At 45.7% G+C, this 21,545-nt stretch overlaps 1 protein-coding gene and 1 long non-coding RNA gene across 4 annotated transcripts in view; one reads left to right on the plus strand and one right to left on the minus strand.

The window, feature by feature from the left end:
- The window catches only part of LOC144104184 (G1/S-specific cyclin-D3-like), a 325,929-nt gene that overhangs the window by 90,097 nt on the left and 214,287 nt on the right, over positions 1–21,545 (plus strand). The gene's annotated exons all lie outside the window — the stretch shown is intronic.
- The window catches only part of LOC144104182 (uncharacterized), a 53,914-nt gene continuing 51,351 nt past the window's right edge, over positions 18,983–21,545 (minus strand). The window contains exon 2 of the long non-coding RNA XR_013308448.1: positions 18,983–20,053. This is a non-coding gene — a long non-coding RNA (uncharacterized LOC144104182). The remainder of the gene's footprint in view (positions 20,054–21,545) is intronic.

Genomic DNA, 21,545 nt, shown 5'->3' on the forward strand with positions numbered 1-21,545 from the left:
ACAATACGTGACCACATATGGGCACACGAGGTCCCGTGGACAACACTGGGGTCAGTTCTGGTCCCGCACGCACGTCAGTATTGCGCTTGTAAAAGTGCCATGACTGCATATAGCGCGCGTGTGCATTGTTGAAATAAACATATTTCACACTAAACGAGAAAGATTGATTGGCATGATTCATTCATTCATTCATTCATTCATTCATTCATTCATTTCATTTCATTTCATTCAAGATTCAAGAAGTTTTATTCAATGACAGCAAGGAGATTTGTACACATATATTTGGACCGATAGCAAATGAAGCTAGTCAGTGGTCCAATATAAATAATACCATGTAGGTCCACCGTTACATATACACTGAAGAAAACAAATGCTGTGGACTTGCTTCAATTCCAATAAAATGTGCTTGCACGCAAGTTTAAAATTCTCAGCTTGTTTTATTTTAATTGGCCACGAGTTTCAGATTTTCGCTCCTGTAAATTCTATTCGCCTTTCTTCTTACACACTGTGACAAATTAGAAGATTAAATTTTTTATTACTGGCTTGCATAGCGTTGCGGACGGGTTTACTGAATGTACAAAGAGCTACGGGGTAGTTGTCGTTTATAACGTTGCTAAAAATAACAGATATTTTGTTGTCGCGTAAGGTTTTTAAACTACGTGATTTGCAGTGCGTTAAAAATGTTAGTGTAATAATTATCCGAAGGACGCAATCCCATGGTTTTCAAAGCGCGTTTTTGTAGTCTCAACAATGGTGATAAATATGTTTTGCATGTTGTTCCCCATTACTTACTGCAGTAACTCAGATGACTCAGATGAGAGATCATTCATTCATTCATTCATTCATTCATTCATTCATTCATTCATTCATTCATTCATTCACTTGCTTTGTTCATACTTACGCTAAAATTGCGTTTTAATTTTGTATTCAAATGTTATGCAGCATAACAGCAACTTCTTGAGCCCAAAGTACACTGCGCGCCATAGTTGTATAAATGTATGTATTCTTTTCGTCGACGCGATTTTTATTTGGAAACTTTTTAATTAGAGAGATTTAGCCTAGACCGCAGACGTATACCTGTTTACCGAACACAGGCTGCGCACGCGCAGTCCTGGAAGCACCCATGCCACTGAGAGTGGGCAGGGGGGTTCGGTAAAGTGGTATACGTCTACGCTTGCACGTCTCCGCTATGCTAATAACTCTAGCGGGTGTCTGAAACACCACCAGGGTCCCGCTGACCCCATCTCCGAACACCTCAATTTTTATTGCCGTTCACCGTACTTCATCGTTCCTTTCGAACTACATCGCTAACTACATCGGCCGGTGTGAAAAATGGTGGAGGACTCATATGCTGTGCTTATGAGTTGACGCGATAATGTAAGCCATTTGATGCGTCTTCTGATGCTGATGCGACTCTTTAGAAATTTTTTTTGCAAGATTCTTTTATTACGATGACGATGTATATCGGTACTTAGCATCATAATAATAATAATTGGTTTTGGAGGGAAAGGAAATGGCGCAGTATCTGTCTCATATATCGTTGGACACCTGAACCGCGCCGTAAGGGAAGGGTAAAGGAGGGAGTGAAAGAAGAAAGGAAGAGAGAGGTGCCGTAGTGGAGGGCTCCGGAATAATTTCGACCACCTGGGGATCTTTAACGTGCACTGACATCGCACAGCACACGGGCGCCTTAGCGTTTTGCCTCCATAAAAACGCAGCCGCTGCGGTCGGGTTCGAACCCGGGAACTCCGGATCAGTAGTCGAGCGCCCTAACCACTGAGCCACCGCGGCGGGGGTACTTAGCATCAGCAAATATTGGATTTCCATTCTGAACATTTCGACACCTTTGAACCCCCTTTCGCCGATTTTTAGTTTCTTTGATTAAGGAATTACATAGAACGATTTAATTAACTAGTTGTCGCCTATCACACATCAGTCAATGTTCAGTTAACTAGAACCACAAATTACGATGGCACGATTGTTTTCTTTTTTTTTACGCACCCCCCCCCCCCCCCCCCCCCCGATTATTTCCGACACGCGGTGCCGACTACGCCGCCGGCTCTTAGACCGAACGAGCGCTGTATACGCTATCGCGTCAACGAGAAAACGTCCCTTCAGGCTAGCTGTCGCCCGCCGCTTATCGCCGGCGGCGTCGACGTCAGTGTAGCAGCAGCGGCGGCGCCTTCACCGCTCCCCTCTGGGCGACGCAGTTGTCAGCAGGTTTAGGCACGTGCATTCGCGTGCGACCGCGAATCTCCGGCACGTACGCTCCAGCCTGTATTTTTATTTATTTTTTATTTTATTTATTTATTTATTAATACTGCCGGCACAGGCCAAGCAGGAGTTGCAGTTTTACAAAGTTGTTAGAACTTTTGCATGTAAAATACAATTAAAAACAGAAAAAGAAACTCTGAACATTAGGAATTTTTGCACGTCACTGACGGCAGGAAAAAAAACAAAATATTTGAATAGCGCAGAAAAACGTCAGCCGCTGTGGTGCAATGTGAAGAAGAAAGGCGCGTGGTCATAATAGCAAAGTACGACAATTGTAATTAAGAGTAGGTCCGACTGGCAGAAGTTAAATAAAAGAAAACAGAGAGCAATGTATGTACATAGATCACTTAGAGGGTGACAGGTGACAAGGCTAGTATACAAAACATTTTTTTATGCACTCATAGAATATTCCCGTAGTGCAGCTTCAAAGGCCTTAGTCTCAGAATATATAACTTCATTGGGTAGTTTGTTCCAGTCATCTATTGTCCTGACGAGAAAAGAATAATGAAAAGAGTCTGTCCTGTAAGTCAATGGTTTGATATGTTTACTGCGTTTTCTCCTTGACTGGATGGAACTGTCTGCTACAATGTACCTTTCGAGGTTTACTTTGTAATTAGCCACGTAAAATATGACAAAAGAAAACAATTTATAATAATAAAGTATGATAAAAGAAAAGCATGGCGATTTCTTGCTGTGAACTAATAATAATAATTGGTTTTTGGGGAAAGGAAATGACGCAGTATCTGTCTCATATCGTTGGACACCTGAACCACGCCGTAAGGGAAAGGATAAAGGAGGGAGTGAAAGAAGAAAGGAAGAAAGGGGTGCCGTAGTGGAGGGTCCGGAATAATTTCGACCACTCTGGGGATCTTAACGTGCACTAACATCGCCACAGCACACGGGCGCCTTAGCGTTTTTCCTCCATACAAACGCAGCCACCGCGGTCGGTTTCGAACCCGGGAACTCCGTGTTCAGAGGGTGCGCTGCTGTTAATTTCCTTACTATTTTCTTTCTTCCACTTCCCACTATCTTTATTGGCTCTCCTTCCAGAAAAAGCTGGCGGATAGTTTCGGGATCCGGCCCCGCCGCGGTGGCTCAGTGGTTAGGGCGCTCGACTACTGATCCGGAGTTCCCGGGTTCGAACCCGACCGCGGCGGCTGCGTTTTTATGGAGGAAAAACGCCAAGGCGCCCGTGTGTGCTGGTGCGATGTCAGTGCACGTTAAAGATCCCCAGGTGGTCGAATTATTCCGGAGCCCTCCAACTACGGCGCCTCTTTCTTCCTTTCTTCTTTCACTCCCTCCTTTATCCCTTTCCTTACGGGCGCCGTCCAGGTGTCCAACGATATATGAGACCGATACTGCGCCATTTCCTCCCCTCCACCCCCCCACCAAAAAAAAACAATAAGTAAACCCTGAGCAAGATCTTGCAATGTTTGCGCCAAGCGAAAGAAATGAAGAGGAAGAAATCAAATAAATATCCGCGACTTGATTCGAACCCGCGGCGGCGCGAACAGGTCAGCTTCGGTGGCAACTGCGCGAGGGCACTAGCCTATCGCCGCAGTTTTTTTTTATTATTGCGTGGGAAATAGTGCCGTTTGATCTATTTATGTTGCTGGGACTATTTAGTCTCTGGAAGAGCCGCATGATGGACCGGCACGCCGAATCACCACTGCTCGTCGAAATCTTTGTTTCGTGAGCAATGCGCTCTGGTGCGCTGAGTATACGCCGCCCTGGAAGATCCACCAAGCTGGTTCCCCTATCTGGATGCATGTGTGTACCTCCCAGAGTTTTGATGTTTTGCAAAGTGTGGTCGTGCAGGAGGTATGGTGGCCTGGTGTTTTGTGGCGTAAGCATGATTAGATTTTACTTTAAGGCTATCCCCGCATCCGAACACGCCGCGTGTTAAACTGTTGTTGTTTGTTGTTGTTGTTGTTGTTGTTGTTGGTGTTGTTTGTTGTTGTTGTTGTTGTTGTTGGTTGTTGTTGTTGTTGTTGTTGTTGTTGTTGTTGTTGTTGGCCTGTACAACACACTCTCGTGCTGTGCACGGATTCCTACTGACGCCTTGTCTCTAAGCTCTCTGCGCTTGGTGCAGAATCTGCACAGCAGAGGCTTTACTCTACATTTCCAGTGGGTGCCCTCTCACATAGGAGTCAACGGTAATGAGGTGGCAGACAGTCTCGCCCATAAAGTTCTCTCAAGGGTTCCATCAAAAAGGTACCTCAAGATGGAAAAGTCTCTGCAGGAAAACGGTGCTCGATCACTTCAGTACCCTGTGGAGTGCGTCCCACAAGCCATGTGTGACCAAGGGACTGAGAAGATCTCAGGCGACCCTCTACATCGAATTCGCACGGCCTCTGCCCGCACTCCTGCATGGATGCATAAGACCGGCATAGCATCGTCTCCGCTCTGCTCTTTTATGTGGTGTGTGCGGGGATATCGAACATTATATTATGTACTGCCCAGAGTACAAACGCGGAAAGGCAGGTGATGTTCGCTTCCTTCAAGAAGACAGGAACCCGTCACAGCACAGTGCAGGACATTGTCTACCCGAGTGGAAACAAGACATGCAGAAGGGAGGCTGCACGCCTTCTTTAAACATTTCTGCAGAACACGGATCTTGTTTTTAAATGTGACAGCAGGAACGGACTATGGCCTACTGTGATTGAATGTGTGCGTAGATGGTGTCTTCCGGTCGGAGTGGACTACGTTATACTGGTGGGTGAATGTGTGTATGGAGTGTGGCACTACATTGGACTATGTTCTACTGTGACTGAATATGTACATAGATGGTGACTTCTGGAGTGGACTGTGATGTGGGACCTGTGTGGATTAATTCTGTGCATAGATGGTGACTGCGGGAGAGATGTGTGCTATTATAGAGATTGTGCGCTTAGCGGGGTAGATGCGGCATTGTTAATATCGAAGGGTCGCTACGGTGGAGCAATTGCCGGCAGATAAAGAAAGGCTAACCCCACCTGTAGCATTCAACAACTCAACCTCAACCTCAACCTCATTGCACGTCGTCTTCTTCATCAACTAATACTACAAACAACTAATATTCCAGATTTCAGCTATGCGGCGGTAGTGAGAGAGAGAGATGTGCGCTGCATGCGTTGTCGTGGTCAACGTTGTTTCAGAAACACGGCACTAGATCTCTATACGCGTTGGCGCTGACAGCATTGCTAACGCGACACTGGAATATAAGCCGCTGGCGTTCACTGTGTAAACTAGCATTGACGATGAAAAAGCTGAAGACGCGCATATCTGGCTCCCTCGGTCAGCTAGTGGACTTCTCAATCGTGCTTTCAGGTACGTGGCGGTGGTGTCCACCTGCAAAAAACTATAATTTCGCGCATTTCGTGCTCAGCAATGCTAAACCATGCACCAGCAATTGTTTGTATATAGAATCACTATTATTGTCACATAAGAAGCAATTGCAGAAGTTGGAGACAGGCTCAAAAACTGTCGCCGAGAAGAGGGAAGGTGAACCAGCATCCAGGTGAGACTGTACCTGCATTGTTATTAAAGTGACCTCTGCACTGGTCACTTATAAATGGGCCCACGAAAACATTGCGCGTAGATGAACGGCGTTGGGGAAAAACCTCCCACATATTTCGCCTCTATTCTGGGTTGAAGACATACTAACGATAGCAGCAACACCCTCCCCTCCATCCCTTCCCGACGCGAAACGCGAGAGCGTCCACTCCAAGCGCACAATGGTCAGGTCCGCCTGTACTTCACGATTGCTCTACCACGTGACTATATACCTTCTTATTCCTGGACGCACAAATTCACCTGAACAAGGTGAATAATATCGTCATTGTCAGCGGGTTAAATGACGTGATAGAGCTTCAAAATAAGCGTGAACGCATGAAACAATTCAGTTCTCCTGGAATGGCACAAGAGCATCCGGCAATAAGCTCACCCGCCGTTTACGGCAACAACACCTCCCCAGTTTTGCGCGCACAACGCCACGCTACTGCGCACTCAAGCGAATGATCTACACTTGTATATATCTACACCAAAGAAAAGCCAAGAAGCGTACTCAATCGAATGCTCTATACTTGTATACTATCTACACCAAACAAAAGCCAAGAAGCGTACTCGAGCGAATGCTCTATACTTGTACATATCCACACCAAAAAAAAAGCCAAGAAGCGTACTCAAGCGGATGCTCTATACTTGTATATATCTACACCAAAGAAAAGCCAAGAAGCGTACTCGAGCGAATGCTCTATACTTGTATATATCTACACCAAAGAAAAGCCAAGAAGCGTACTCGAGCGAATGCTCTATACTTGTATATATCTACACCAAAGAAAAGCCAAGAAGCGTACTCAAGCGAATGCTCTATACTTGTATATATCTACACCAAAGAAAAGCCAAGAAGCGTACTCGAGCGAATGCTCTACACTTGTATATATCTACACCAAAGAAAAGCCAAGAAGCGTACTCAAGCGAATGCTCTATACTTGTACATATCTACACCAAAGAAAAGCCAAGAAGCGTACTCAATCGAATGCTGTATACTTGTATACTATCTACACCAAACAAAAGCCAAGAAGCGTACTCGAGCGAATGCTCTATACTTGTACATATCCACACCAAAAAAAAAGCCAAGAAGCGTACTCAAGCGGATGCTCTATACTTGTATATATCTACACCAAAGAAAAGCCAAGAAGCGTACTCGAGCGAATGCTCTATACTTGTATATATCTACACCAAAGAAAAGCCAAGAAGCGTACTCGAGCGAATGCTCTATACTTGTATATATCTACACCAAAGAAAAGCCAAGAAGCGTACTCGAGCGAATGCTCTATACTTGTATATATCTACACCAAAGAAAAGCCAAGAAGCGTACTCGAGCGAATGCTCTATACTTGTATATATCTACACCAAAGAAAAGCCAAGAAGCGTACTCAAGCGGATGCTCTATACTTGTATATATCTACACCAAAGAAAAGCCAAGAAGCGTACTCGAGCGAATGCTCTATACTTGTATATATCTACACCAAAGAAAAGCCAAGAAGCGTACTCGAGCGAATGCTCTATACTTGTATATATCTACACCAAAGAAAAGCCAAGAAGCGTACTCGAGCGAATGCTCTATACTTGTATATATCTACACCAAAGAAAAGCCAAGAAGCGTACTCGAGCGAATGCTCTATACTTGTATATATCTACACCAAAGAAAAGCCAAGAAGCGTACTCAAGCGGATGCTCTATACTTGTATATATCTACACCAAAGAAAAGCCAAGAAGCGTACTCGAGCGAATGCTCTATACTTGTATATATCTACACCAAAGAAAAGCCAAGAAGCGTACTCGAGCGAATGCTCTATACTTGTATATATCTACACCAAAGAAAAGCCAAGAAGCGTACTCGAGCGAATGCTCTATACTTGTATATATCTACACCAAAGAAAAGCCAAGAAGCGTACTCAAGCGGATGCTCTATACTTGTATATATCTACACCAAAGAAAAGCCAAGAAGCGTACTCGAGCGAATGCTCTATACTTGTATATATCTACACCAAAGAAAAGCCAAGAAGCGTACTCAATCGAATGCTCTATACTTGTATACTATCTACACCAAACAAAAGCCAAGAAGCGTACTCGAGCGAATGCTCTATACTTGTACATATCCACACCAAAAAAAAAGCCAAGAAGCGTACTCAAGCGGATGCTCTATACTTGTATATATCTACACCAAAGAAAAGCCAAGAAGCGTACTCGAGCGAATGCTCTATACTTGTATATATCTACACCAAAGAAAAGCCAAGAAGCGTACTCGAGCGAATGCTCTATACTTGTATATATCTACACCAAAGAAAAGCCAAGAAGCGTACTCAAGCTGATGCTCTATACATGTGTATATCTACACCAATGAAAAGCCAAGAAGCGTACTCAAGCGAATGCTCTATACTTGTGTATATCTACACCAAAGAAAAGCCAAGAAGCGTACTCGAGCGAATGCTCTATACTTGTATATATCTACACCAAAGAAAAGCCAAGAAGCGTACTCGAGCGAATGCTCTATACTTGTATATATCTACACCAAAGAAAAGCCAAGAAGCGTACTCGAGCGAATGCTCTATACTTGTATATATCTACACCAAAGAAAAGCCAAGAAGCGTACTCGAGCGAATGCTCTATACTTGTATATATCTACACCAAAGAAAAGCCAAGAAGCGTACTCAAGCGGATGCTCTATACTTGTATATATCTACACCAAAGAAAAGCCAAGAAGCGTACTCGAGCGAATGCTCTATACTTGTACATATCCACACCAAAAAAAAGCCAAGAAGCGTACTCGAGCGAATGCTCTATACTTGTATATATCTACACCAAAGAAAAGCCAAGAAGCGTACTCGAGCGAATGCTCTATACTTGTATATATCTACACCAAAGAAAAGCCAAGAAGCGTACTCAAGCGGATGCTCTATACTTGTATATATCTACACCAAAGAAAAGCCAAGAAGCGTACTCGAGCGAATGCTCTATACTTGTATATATCTACACCAAAGAAAAGCCAAGAAGCGTACTCGAGCGAATGCTCTATACTTGTATATATCTACACCAAAGAAAAGCCAAGAAGCGTACTCGAGCGAATGCTCTATACTTGTACATATCCACACCAAAAAAAAGCCAAGAAGCGTACTCAAGCGGATGCTCTATACTTGTATATATCTACACCAAAGAAAAGCCAAGAAGCGTACTCGAGCGAATGCTCTATACTTGTATATATCTACACCAAAGAAAAGCCAAGAAGCGTACTCGAGCGAATGCTCTATACTTGTATATATCTACACCAAAGAAAAGCCAAGAAGCGTACTCAAGCTGATGCTCTATACATGTGTATATCTACACCAATGAAAAGCCAAGAAGCGTACTCAAGCGAATGCTCTATACTTGTGTATATCTACACCAAAGAAAAGCCAAGAAGCGTACTCGAGCGAATGCTCTATACTTGTATATATCTACACCAAAGAAAAGCCAAGAAGCGTACTCGAGCGAATGCTCTATACTTGTATATATCTACACCAAAGAAAAGCCAAGAAGCGTACTCGAGCGAATGCTCTATACTTGTATATATCTACACCAAAGAAAAGCCAAGAAGCGTACTCGAGCGAATGCTCTATACTTGTATATATCTACACCAAAGAAAAGCCAAGAAGCGTACTCAAGCGGATGCTCTATACTTGTATATATCTACACCAAAGAAAAGCCAAGAAGCGTACTCGAGCGAATGCTCTATACTTGTACATATCCACACCAAAAAAAAGCCAAGAAGCGTACTCGAGCGAATGCTCTATACTTGTATATATCTACACCAAAGAAAAGCCAAGAAGCGTACTCGAGCGAATGCTCTATACTTGTATATATCTACACCAAAGAAAAGCCAAGAAGCGTACTCAAGCGGATGCTCTATACTTGTATATATCTACACCAAAGAAAAGCCAAGAAGCGTACTCAAGCGAATGCTCTATACTTGTATATATCTACACCAAAGAAAAGCCAAGAAGCGTACTCGAGCGAATGCTCTATACTTGTACATATCCACACCAAAGAAAAGCCAAGAAGCGTACTCGAGCGAATGCTCTATACTTGTATATATCTACACCAAAGAAAAGCCAAGAAGCGTACTCGAGCGAATGCTCTATACTTGTATATATCTACACCAAAGAAAAGCCAAGAAGCGTACTCAAGCGGATGCTCTATACTTGTATATATCTACACCAAAGAAAAGCCAAGAAGCGTACTTGAGCGAATGCTCTATACTTGTATATATCTACACCAAAGAAAAGCCAAGAAGCGTACTCAAGCGGATGCTCTATACTTGTATATATCTACACCAAAGAAAAGCCAAGAAGCGTACTCGAGCGAATGCTCTATACTTGTATATATCTACACCAAAGAAAAGCCAAGAAGCGTACTCGAGCGAATGCTCTATACTTGTATATATCTACACCAAAGAAAAGCCAAGAAGCGTACTCGAGCGAATGCTCTATACTTGTGTATATCTACACCAAAGAAAAGCCAAGAAGCGTACTCAAGCGAATGCTCCATACTTGTATATATCGACACCAAAAAAAAAGCCAAGAAGCGTACACAGCAAGAGGAGAAGGAATCGCATCAGCGGCTCTTCGAAGAAGACCTCACAGGTCCAGTCACGATTGCCGAAGAGACGTCATAGCCGGGGCTCTTTCGATATATTGCGCATCTTTAGTTGCTTCGTGAGCCGTTTCCTTCCGATGATCGGCGGTAGCAGCGAGGCTCGCTCTTTGAGCGGGGCGTCCCGAGTCGTGACTTTTGGTGAAAAGGAGGGGGCATATCCATCACGATGTAGAGCCAGGAGCCGAGGTGGACAGCTACAAAACGAAATCCTCGCGCAAATCGAGTGGCGTTCCGCACTGTTGCTAGAAGGGAGAAGGTCAGGCAAGTGTAAGGGAGAATAGTGACTCGGCATTCCGAGAGATGGCGCAGTGGCGTCCATCAGGACCCACACAGGTGGATCCCGGCTTATCGGCTGGCACACCAGCCTGGTATCCACCCGCAGAAAGCGACTGGCGTTAACGTCTTTATAACCTACCTTGATAAAAAAAAGGACAGAGCTGGTTCCAGACTACAATAGAATTTTTTATCCTGTCGTTACGACAGGTTTTTCTGTAGTATTGGGAAGTTGTCGGTTCTTGCGACAGAAATGGCTCCGTCATTACGAGAAAAGACTGCTCTGTACTACAAAAAGTCCTGTTGTTACTAAAAGTACTTCCGTTGTCAGGTACCAAAATAATACTGGAAACTGTTGTGACAACGGAAAATTTTCTGTTGTGTTCTTCGATAGGGGGTGAGCATCGCATAGCACATATATGCTATGCGATGCTCACCCATTCCAGAGGGTATGGCCTGAGGTGCGCAACCTCATGAGGTTTCGACCCCATGGTCGACCTCAACCTCACGTCGTGAGGTGAGATAGAGGTGAGGTCGGTGACGGCTCGAAATTTTGTGAGTGAGGGCAGCAAATCAGACCTCGGCCTCACGCGTGAGTTTGAGGTTGAGTGAGGTCGCCATTCACGGAGGTCGAAATTTTGAGGTCGAGACTTGTTGCAGTTGCCGCGTCTTATTCCGACGAGTTCCACTAAGCCGCAGTGTTCATGCAGTGACGCTTGGTGTTCGGTTTCCCCTGTCTAGACAACCGGATGCCGCAGTCCGCTCTTAGCTTTTGATGCTGCGCCGTAATGTCCGTTTAGCTCGAGCCTACAGGAGGATGCGCCTCTCTGGTCTTCTTTTCAAAGAGTGGTGCTGTCACCGTGTGGCTACAATATCATCATCATCTATTGTCTGTCCCTCTCCGAATCTTGAGGCTTCGGGTTGCGCGTGCGTATGTTTGTGTATTCAAACTGCAAACTGAAGCAGTTATTAAAACGGAGCTTATTCTTACTGTTACACTGAAGAGGGTCTGTTGTGCGGATGGTGGTGCAGGGATATCGCTGTAAGTTTTACTTCCTTTTAGGTAGCCCTACCTAACATATGCTACTATAGCATGAAGCGGGGCAGAAGCAAGCACAGAGCTTTTTATTTTATTTATTTATTTATTTATTTATTTATTTATTTATTTATTTATTTATTTATACTGCAGCGCAATTATATGCGCTATGGCAGGAGTGGGAAAACACAAAATGCAAGGAAACAAAATGCAGCAAAATGTACAAAGTGAGCACTACAAAAAGTTAAAATCACAAATGAAATATCAAACAAGAAAGGAACTGTTAACGACAGGGTAAGAATACACAGCTATTATGCATTTTCAACGGCAGTAACAAAGTTTTGAAATGGACAAGAACGAATGGACCCGGGTAGAGAATTCCAGGCTTCTATTGAACGGGGAAAAAAACTGAATTTGAACAAATTAGCATGCGCAAACTACGGTATCAAATTAAGCTCGTGATAACTTCTTGTAGATGATAATGGTGCAAAGTTAATGTAGTGGTTAGCTGACAGCCTTACTGAGGAATTGACGACACAATGTAAGAATTTTAATGATTCAGTGTGGCGACGGACAGACAGCGTGGTTAAATTCAATGAGAGAAGTGTAGAAGAGGGTGAGAAATCGCGATCATAACGATGACATATAAAACGCACAGCTTTCTTCTGGACTGCTTCTGACATGTTAATTTCGAATTGCTTGTACGGGTTCCACACTACAGCTGCGTAATCAAGAACAGGGCGGATTAGAGATTTATACAACAGTAGCTTTGTGTCTTTTGGTGAATTGGGTAGCGTGCGTCGTAGATAACCTAGTTTTTTTAGTGCTTTATTACATACGTAATCAATGTGTTTAGACCAAGACATGTTATGCGTGAATATGACACCAAGATATTTGTACTGCGCAACGTTGCTAATATCAATGCAACGTTTGCTAATATCATTGCAACAACTGATTAAGCAATGGGCAAAGTGTAATTGAGATTTATGAAAAAGGCTTCGACACCTCTCTAAATTCCTCCGGACGCATTACTGACGCTCTGTGTCTACAATTAAAAAAAAAAACTTTAAAATATTATTGCTAGACTGCGTGCTTTTGTCTACTTTCACTTTCATTTAGCGCCCCCCCCCCCCACCCGTTTTCCCCAAAGTCCGCTGACCATGGACCTAAAGCACATGACCTCAGACGGGAAGGACTCTTGGGCAGCTAAAAGATAAGGAAGTGATGCTTTTTCACTGGTCTGAAGGTAACTAGGCCATCAGAAGAATTGACGTCATAGATTTTTTTGTTACAACACATTTTACTGATGACTAGTGGTACCACTGCTACTGCTACTCCTACTACTACGACATATTGCTGTATTGCAACGTGCTACCACAAAAGTGCCGCCATTGCAGGAACTATTACAACTGGGGCTACAACTGCTTCTTTTGATACTGCTATTGTACGATATCACCAAGTGAATGGAGACGGCAGCAAACTCTGCGAAATTGTCATCGTACTAGTAGGCCTGCAAAAAGAAAAAAGTCAACGTGACGCTAAACAAGACCCTAAGCGAATTCCACGATACAGATACCAGAGTAACTGCTCATGTTATTGAGTCGCGCTTGCAAGCTGCCATGAAATCTCCCGTCTCCTTTGAAACACCCCTGCCACCAACGCATGTGGGGCTAACTGACTGCAATATTTGTGTAGCACCTGGCAGGAAATCATTTTGCAGAACTAACGTTATTTACAGCGGAGAATAGGAACTTGCTGGAGCAGCTTTATGCTGACTCCAGCATTCTCATTCCGCGGTTACATTTCTATCTCTATCCTCTTAACGACGTAGTATCAGATTTTTTTTCTTGGAACGCTTAGGTTATGACAACTGACTGCAAAAAAAAGTGGTATAGTTTTAACGTGCCTAAACCGAGTAAGCGTGCGAAAGTATTTGTTTAGCTTGGTTGCCTCATGTTTTTGCTTTGCTGGGTCGTCGGCACGTCCGGGGACGATATGAGTCTCAGGTAGAGCTCTCATCGAGGTTAAGCTGATCTGATCTGTTCGCGTCGCAGAAGGAAGTTTATGAAGACGACGACGTGCTATGCACGCAGAGAGAAAAACGTTTAATGCATAGAAGGTTTGGGGGAGGGGGGGGGGGTCATTCCAGGAGCCCGTTGGCATTTGCCGCCGCTCTTTCCCGGTTCACCAGCGAAAGCTGGTCCTCCGAATGTGAGCTGCACAGCGCCGCGTTCCCAGTCCTCAGTTGTTGGATTATTGAATCTTGGTATGGCGGGGTTTTTCTGGCATGCCCATACCGTATGGTATAAGTCAGCCACTTCACCGCAGAAGGCGCAGTGCGGATAATACGAATCTTGAAACCTATAGATGAATTTGAAACGGTTTATATAAGTATTCGAATGCCATTTCCTTAAAATGACCCCTTGCTTCCTATTTAGATTTTGTGTTGTTCGCCGTATACTTTCCTCGTTAATCTCAAATGTTGGAGTAAACCCCTGCAGCTTAAAGGGGCCCTGAAACGCCTTCCGAGGAGAGCACATTAACTCACTTAATCACTGCACTGTGTCGCCATGAAAACCGGAGCCAAATAATACTCTTCTACACGCAGCAGACGACCCACAACCACGGATCAAAGTTGGCGAGCCCTTCCCGGCGACTTTTTCATGCCCGCACCCTCCTCCGTCCCCCGCGTCTGCGTAGACAAGGTGAGAGGTCGCCATTGGTTAGATTCTTGCAGACGTCCGGCAGCTACCCTGGCCACGGCCAATAAACCGCTTAGATCCGGCGGGTCGGGAAGCTCCGCTCCCAGAGGGGGGTCGGCGAATGAGCGCCTGCCTTCCAGCGTGCAAACAGTGACGAGAGGAGAGGGAAAGGCGCGAAGACGCTGAAATTCAAATTTTGACTACAGATAACTTAGCTTATACAAAGCGCATTTAAAAAATCCTTGCTGGACACTATTCGTGAAGCGGCGTGCTTCAATGTCCCAGGCATGGCGCAACTTTATTAGAGCCCCCTTCACAGCCCCTTTAATAGTGGTTCAGAATAATTATGTTCCTGCGAATGTTGGGGGACCCGGGGTAATAGCGCGCGGGAAGCGGCGTGAGCGCCTTCGTTACCAACATCACCAGAGTGTGCCATGCGCAGCGCGAGAATATGTTGCAGTTTAACACGAGACGTGATCGACCTCGGTGATAGCCTAGTGCTCTCGTGCAGTGGCCAGCGAAGCTGATCTGTTCGCGCCGCCGCGGGTTCGAATCCCAGTTGCGGCAATTACTATATTTCTGCATGGGATGTTGCTATGCTAGGGTTTGCCAAGGTCACCTTCAAGGTCAAGCTTTACACAAACTCGGTGAGCAGGTTAGACAGACGTGAATCAGATTATGTTTGCTTTTTTCGCCGTCGTGGTAAAATACGCTCCTGAAGAGGCGAGCAACGGTGCGACGTTCACTGCACTAACTTAAGACAGCACGTAGGTTTTGAAAATAGCAGAGAAGCTGACTTCTATGGGGTGGCAGCCTCGCCTGGGATTCCGTTGAGCAATGTCTCCAGATGTTGTGCAACTCCCGTCTGCTTGTCCGGGGTTACTTTCCTTCCACAGGTAAAAGCGTTCGTCTTAACACCAGTGTAGGCCCAAAATCAGACGTGAAAATGAGAAAACATTACGTACTTATTTGGTTATTTACCCCTTTCAGGCGATCTTGAAAAGGTACTATGAATCGCAGTTTCTGTTTCATCTGGTCGAGTCATTTTTTCAGTTTTGTTCTGGCGTTACCGTTTGTATTTTTTTGCCTTCGCTACATTTGGCGCTGACAGGATATCGAATGATTAACTAGTTGTTGGCTTGCTTTCTCACTCAATTGTAACACTGATTGATTGGTTTAGTGATTGACTGATTGCTTTCTCACTGAATTAATTGAGTGATTTATTGATTGCCGATTGCTCTCTGACTGCATTGATCAGCTGGCTGATCCTTGACCGCATAAGCTGCCTTACAACATGCACCGGACACCAGCGTTTTTTTTTTCATTTCGCCTAATGCTCACTAGCGAAATGCCATAGCCACTAACTAAGCCACTAGTGGGCCACTATGGCTGTCAGCTCATATCCCTTTCGTCAAAATTCCGATAACTGCTGTGCATCCATCCGCATCCGCGACTCAGTGGGTTGTGCGACGCAACAAGCCCCCCCCCCCCCCCCCCCCCGTTTGTACAGGCTCCTTTACGTGCGCACGAAAACAATGCTATCGAATTGTGTGTGCCGAACGTATAAAACGAGGATGCCCCCTAGTTTAAGGAGGCCTCGACATTCTACTCCCTCAGCCCAAACTTGGCGCCCAAAATCGTTTCGATTCGCGAATAACATCGCTCACGTTTCTAGCGCCAAATGTATCCGGTGGCCGCTGGGCACGCCTCCGTGCCGTCCCACTGCACTCGTAAGCCAGTACGAAGATAACGAGAGAAAACGAAAGAGATAGAGCGAGAGAAAGAAGCCGAAAGGAAGAAAGAGCGGGGCCCGCTGCTTCTGAGCCGCACACCCTTTTCCGACGAGACTCACGACTTGCTGGCGAACCTGGAATGGAAGCAAAGGAGAAAATGGGGTATGAAAGGGGCCAGCGCTGTACGGAGATATTATGGGCACCGGTCAGCGGTGAAACCGCGGTGAAATGCTTGCTCATTCGACCCTTCAACCATATAATACCGACCCCCTGCTTATAAAGCACACCCACTTTCGTGACTCGTAGGCCGGGTAGGCCGGGCTGATTACTGCTGCCGGCCCAGGGTTGTTGAGCGCGCGTGAACGCGTCGTTTCGCTGTTCGGTGAACTTATTCGCTCGCTCTCGCGCTAAAAGAGAAAGAAAAGCTCTTTTTTTTTTAAAGGGAGGGTTTAGGTGCTGTTTTTCCGTCATCTGTCTTCATTCGAAGAACTCGTTTGCCGGGAAACGCAGGAACACGGCCTGCGGCTTGTTTCGAGCGGCTACTCTCGTTGAGGATGGATGGAGGTAGCCGATGTGTTATGCAACAGTGCACGGCGCGTTCGATGTAGAACAATCATCGCTACCTGTCACGTGTTTGACACCTGACGGGTTGGTATGATGCATGGTTGTTACTTTATTAAGGCAGACGTGCTTTAAGCGGCTCTGTTTAATGTTGTATTGTTATTTTTTGTTCTACCCACTGCAACCCATTTATTAATTTTGCGCATCGATGTTAATTTTTTTCCATGGGTCTTCTGTACACTTCTTTGTATGGGTTATCTGAACCCCGCCAAGATCTCTGACTACCGCGTAACCTGGTAAAATTTGAAGCAAATAAAGCTCAATAAGATCAACTATATTCAATAATGAATACAATGCGCTTTTCTTAATATTTTTTTCTGTCCTCGATGAGGTGCGGTGCTGTGACTTCCTGTGGGCAAGGTGGGCTTGGGAGTTGATAGCTCTTCAGCTGACAACAGTGCGGTGTAGGTCATACTGAGCGCAATAGCACATCTTAAAGGCGTAAACTATATAACTTCGACGCACAATACGGCTAGCAGCAGCCTCCTCCCAGCCGCGAAGGACACACTTGCGGTACACGTACTGTGAACAAGGCGTAAAAACCGAATAAGCTGTCCTCCCTTGCACTCCCTTTTGTGAAAGGGAGTGCTGCGAGAGGGCTGCTTACTCCCTTTCTTACTCCCATACAGGCGTATTTGTGCTTAGAGTGCCGGATTCGTCAAGCGCAACATAGAATACATTACGATGTCTTTCCTCCTTTCGACCTGGCAAGTAGGTACTTGCTGAGTGGCATCCATGGTGAAACTCGTTTTTCTATTGTTGATGCGTTGGGCGGTATGGGGAAAATTTCAGCTAACCGCTAGGATAGTATATGACACCCTGGCACGTGCTAAATGTAAGATGGTGCATGGAACTTACATGCCACTAGGTGCATGATTTATGTATGTTAAAGCATCAACAGATGGCGCAACACGTCGTAGATAATTACGCCTCAGGCGTGAAAGAATTGGAACTCCTGGTATTTGGCAACCCTGGTAGAGGTGTTTGCGATAGTTTCCGGGACACACAACTCAAGAAAAAGAAATGTTAACTTTCTTGGCAGCAGCAGGTGCAGGGTGCAGAGCTTCTCAGCACTCGACGCTCCTGCACAGTGGGCAAAGACGCCGCAACAGGACTGAGGGCAAGGGGGCGGTTCCCCCTTAAACACTTCTCCAGAGGGGGATGACCCCCCCTTGCCCTGTCGCGAACTGTTTCCGCTCATATCAGACTCCTGACAAACGCTTCTAGTACGTTATCAATGTAAAGAACTATATGGCCGAGATAGTTGACTGCGTCGCCAGTCTTGGAAGCTTTTTTCGCCTGAATCACTTAAACCAATCATGTTAAAAAAACGGTTCAATGACCGACCACAGTTAATGAGCATGATTAGCAGAATTGAAACAGTATGCTCAAAGCTTTCTAATGCAGTCCATCACCCGTCTCGTGCACATCTTAACAAGCCTGCCTACTTCATTTTAACTTCTATATGCAGTAAACATATAAACCTTTGAACTGTGCAAAACAAGCAAGATATACACAAATATGAGATTAAATAATTATCCAAATAAAGTTCTCGAATAGCTAAATAAATAACAAAGCAAAGCGAAGATTTGCTCCAGAACTCAAAAAAAGAAAAGTTCCGGAGTCCATTATAAGAAAGCATTCGGTTCTTCTGTGTTCACACAACGTGCATCAGACCAAAGCTTCCTGCAATGCCGACATATCAGAGGGTGGAGCATAAGGTGAAGATATAGCCTTTATTTTTTAACATTATTTGCCTGAACAAAAATATTTACCGATTTATGCCGATAAATGTCTAGATAGATGACCATTCCCACTTGGAATAGAAGGATGTTTGTTGTCCGGCGCTCTTACGGATTATGAATTTCTTCCTAAAGCCAAAATCTGGACCATCATACCGCTGCTTTCGACGTCAGTTGGTTGACAAATCGGTGAAAGAACTTCAAATCGGATGAATTATTGTTCCCGCAATCATACGAAGAGCACAAAAGGAGACGAAATCGTACTTGTCATCTCTATCGGTCGCTTTTGCGACAACCGCTCGATGAGAATGATGGATCGGTTTTTCGACAGTGTTCACGACTTAATCGGACCAGCGGAATGGGAGACATAGGAAATAACGGCTCGCAGGAGGAGAATCCCCCTGAGAATCCCCCTGACATGCATCATCAGAGCAGTCCAGTATTGAGTTTATATTTCCAAGTCCATACAGCACACCCTCCTTTCCTAGAGCCAACCGTCTCCGGGTGCTCTGTCTCCCTCAGTTAGAAGGCTACAGTCTCCGTGACCCTCCCTCTCAAAACGGTGCAAGGACTTAAAGTTCAGCAATTCGCACAAGCCAGGCACTTCTCTCACGCTCCCGACGACACACATACGAGGTGTCAACCTGTCGCAGGAACCTGCACCCTCTCCTCCCCCTCCCACATCTATCCCTCCACCCTCCACCTTCTATACCGGTTACACAAAAGAAGTCGCAATCAAAGATCTGCGCCCCGCAAGAGGACGTCGCTGTCTTCGAAAGATTTCCAATTGGTGCGAGTAGATCACACACCAGAAACAAAAAGAACATCCACTGCAAGGCTACATGCTAGAAGGGAGAGCGTAAGCGAGGAGGTATAGCTGTAAGGAGGGATGAACGCGGCGAACGTCTGGCAACGCTGATTCAAGGCACGAGTCCGGGGGGGGACATCTGGGTGAGTGAGAGATAGAGAGGGAAAAAGCATAGCGCCGAAGCAGCCGCGGAAGCCATGCCACCCGAGTCCCATCTCTTCTGCATAGTGCGACGCACAGGTATATAGAGCTTCACACAGGAAGCCGACGCCCGACGTCGCTGAGGAGCAAGAAGTTCGGCCTTCCTTCCCAAGGGGTGTTTCGCCGCAGAATTGAGAAAGGGGGAAAACGAGAAGGGGGGAGGGGGGCTTTGGAAAGGTGGTCGGTTGACTGAGGTGGCGGTGGGGGCGGCATTCCACCTCCCGGCTCGGCTGTACTGAGCCAGACGGTGGGAACGGCTCTCCACATCCACAGGCGGTGGGTCTAGGAATGCGCCTTGTCTGGCCCGGGCCGCCGCCGCTGCCGCATGTTGAGCCAGCCCGTCCAGCGGCACGTACTACGTTCGCCGGGAGAGGGCGCGCGCGCAGTCTTGGCGCTTACGCCGGCCGCTATCGGTGGAGATGGGCCATCGGCTCCCTGGCCTTCGACGACTGCTGGGTGGGTCGGTGTTCCTCCAATTCGGCTCACTGCAAATGAACGAAATGGAGAGCGGACACTTCTTACTCTTGGTCTGGTTTCTCACCGAGGAGTGAAAGAAAGTAGGAGATCAGGCAAGAAAGATGGAATAGAAGGAAGGTATGAAGAAAGGAGGATAGATAGACAAAGACTTTCCTCCCAGATGTTTGCCACCCCCTGAGGAAGCACGCAGCACTTTTAACGGAGGATGAAAGGGAAGAGGGAAACGAAACCAGGCAAACAGTTTGGTGTAAAGAAAGAAAGAAAAGAAGAAATAAAGGAAGAAAGAAAGGAGGAAAGCAAAAAAGAAAGTTGGAAAGAAAGTCTGGACTTTGAGAAATAATAATAATTGGTTTTTTGGGGAAAGGAAATGGCGCAGTATCTGTCTCATATATCTTTGGACACCTGAACCGCGCCGTAAGGGAAGGGATAAAGGAGGGAGTGAAAGAAGAAAGGAAGAATAGGTGCCGTAGTGGAGGGCTCCGGAACAATTTCGACCACCTGGGGATCTTTAACGTGCACTGAAATCTCACGGGCACACGGGCTCCTTAGCGTTTTTCCTCCATAAAAACGCAGCCGCCGCGGTCGGTTTCGAACCCGGGAACTCCGGATCAGTAGTCGAGCGCCCTAACCACAGAGCCACCGCGGCGGGACTTTGAGAAACGCTGTTAAATGAAACGAATAAAACACGTTAGCACTCAGTGGGCAAGTATGGTGCGGGGGTTCGTCGTTCCGCCTGCATCTTTATTTCAAATCAACAAGCGAGCTCGCTTGCTGTAGCTGGAAGGGTTATCTAGAACGTGGACGCGCAGCCGCAGCATGAATTATGCTCGCCTGTCAGAGGCTCTTCGTTTATTTTGCCTAACTTGCCCTGGACTATCCGAAGGCAAACATTAACGACAAATCGCCTATCGCTCATCTCGGAACAGTAGCACAGAGTAGTAAAACTGGGCATTCGGAATACTTGGGCCGCGAAGGAGCGTTACAGTGTGATGAAGTTGGACGACCCTATCGTTTTATTAGGGACTCTAAATGTGAAAGCTGCCGTAAGGTACTGAGTGCAAAAAAAAAAAATAACGAAATAATATGCTTCGAGCGGACACAAATCGCGGACTGAAAAAACTCACCAGCCGTAATTAAAGTTTTGTACCTCGGCTACAATTCTGTTGTATGTTATTCATTTATGTAAGCGTGACTTGTCATCTGCTGTGAAATGCCGGCATACAAGGGGGTAGCCGCCCTGTCCAGCTACTCTTCGAAGCAGCTTTTTAGCGGCTGCTCTTTTCCTTGTATCCAATGGAAAATAAAGTATTATTACTATTATTATTATTATTCTTGGAGGGTATAAGGGCAGTGAAATAGCGTGTAAGTTACTAACATAAGCGGCGGCTAGCGACAACCGAGACTGGGATCAAAAGAGGGAAGTTAATATTCCGTATCTTTACAGCTGCTTTAGATGTAAAAAGTCTGGTTTGGTTTGTGGGAGTTCCCAAAGCGACTCAG

The sequence above is a fragment of the Amblyomma americanum genome, chromosome 9 (genome assembly GCF_052857255.1).
Source record: "Amblyomma americanum isolate KBUSLIRL-KWMA chromosome 9, ASM5285725v1, whole genome shotgun sequence".
NCBI lineage: Eukaryota > Metazoa > Arthropoda > Arachnida > Ixodida > Ixodidae > Amblyomma > Amblyomma americanum.